The sequence below is a fragment of the Haliaeetus leucocephalus genome, unplaced genomic scaffold (genome assembly GCF_000737465.1).
Source record: "Haliaeetus leucocephalus isolate CR32 unplaced genomic scaffold, Haliaeetus_leucocephalus-4.0 Scaffold1014, whole genome shotgun sequence".
NCBI classification, from domain to species: domain Eukaryota; kingdom Metazoa; phylum Chordata; class Aves; order Accipitriformes; family Accipitridae; genus Haliaeetus; species Haliaeetus leucocephalus.
Window position 1 is genome coordinate 3,192,953 of NW_010973450.1, and position 1,798 is coordinate 3,194,750.

The window sequence follows — 1,798 nt, forward strand, 5'->3', positions numbered from 1 at the left end:
GGGCCGGGGAGGGAAGGCCGGCGGGGAAAGAGCGGCGTAGCTCGGTCAGTTGCAGAGAGTCCGGGCTCTCCTCGGGGGGTCCCGGGGCAGCAAACGCTCGGCTGCAGCTGACCGTATTTCAGAGGCCCGGGCGACCTTATCCGCCACCCCTGCTTCTGCTAAAAACCCTGGGCAACCGAGAAACAAACTGGTGCTGTCATTCTTCCAGAGGGCAGGCTTACAAGACTGTCAAGTGGTCTCCGGTGACATTCAGGGGCTCGCAGGTGAAGGGGAACCACAGCAGGAATTCCTCAAGGATCATTAAACTGATTGTAGAGTTTGCCTAGACAGCATTTTAACGGAGAAAAGCCCCAATACTCAAAACGTGTACTCCCTTTCTCCGACCCATTTCTGTAAGTCGTCGTTTCTCTGCTAACTGATAAGCAATGAAAATTACAAGCTGTGACTGTGTGAGCAGAAGTTTGCTAGAATATAAACAATTCAGCCTAATGCCTGAGCTGCAAATGAGCTGGAGTGATTTTCAGCCAGCTGGCAGGCCGCGGGTCTGAAAACTGACAAAATTCGTCAACCAACCTCAGAGACTATGACAGCTGATATAATAGTCAAGCACGTAAGAGTGGTGTTGAAAACGAATTAGCAAACCACAAAACCAGCCTGAAATTTTGAGTGAAAAATACAATAAACTGCCTTTCAGCCAAGGCTGAGTGTTCAGATACGAGCCTTCCAAGTCTTCCAGCAGCTCCCACTTCCTTAGGACTTTTGGTAACATCGAAGTCACACGTAAACCTACATAAACTATTGTTTTGCTAGTTTTTTCAAAGATCAGCTTAAGTAAATTACATAAACCCAAACTCGGTTAACCCAAAGTTAACAATTTAAGCCTTTTTGTGCCCGATTCTTACATCCAACTCTGAGAAGCAGGCAAGTTAATGACAGGTGTTGTACGTAACGATGATACTGCTTTAAATCTTAGAAGTACATAACACTTTTTCAGTATTTCAAAGGACTATCCAAAGTTGTACATTTCACACCTGAAGAAACTCTTACCTTTATCTTCCAGTCTGTCACTATCCGCTTGAGTTGAGCTGCGGGGTCTTTACCTGAAAGGCCAAAATATGCGCCCATAAGTTTGGTGATACGGTAACAACACAGACTTTGCAGCATCTGTAGCTTATCATGCTGACTGAATAGCTAATTTAACAAGTACTGCCAGGAAACATCAGGCTAAGCATGACAAACAGAGGCTGAAATAAGTTGCACCAACAAAACCAGTATTTTTGTTACTACAAACTTTGTAGCTACATCTGGCCTGAAGCTTTTTGGTCAGACTGAGTCCCCATTTTGTGAATAGAGCTTTTCCAGCAAAACTTCTCAGTTTAAACAAAGCCTCAGTTTTGTTCTATCTAAACTGTGTCTTAGCATGCCTGGGACACTTGCATTACAACACAGAACCCTCAGCACAGTCAGTTTGTCTTTGTGCCCTTAGAGAGCTAATTTCTTCTCCCTGGCTTTTTGCTGTTATCTGCTGCAGCAACTCCCCTTTGAGTTGTTCATTCTACTGGCTGGAAGCCGTATGTGGCCGATAAGCAAAATTTGCTCTCTAATGATTGTGTTTGTTTTTAGTAATAACTGTATCATGGCTTCCTTTAATTCTATTTAACTTTATGTCTAATGAAAGATAAAAATAAAAATGTGGAGAATACTGCTCACTACTGCCAACCAATTAATTATTTATTTAATCATAATTTTGATGAAATATAAATCTGTATGTACTGTCAGGGAACAGTGACTTGTATGA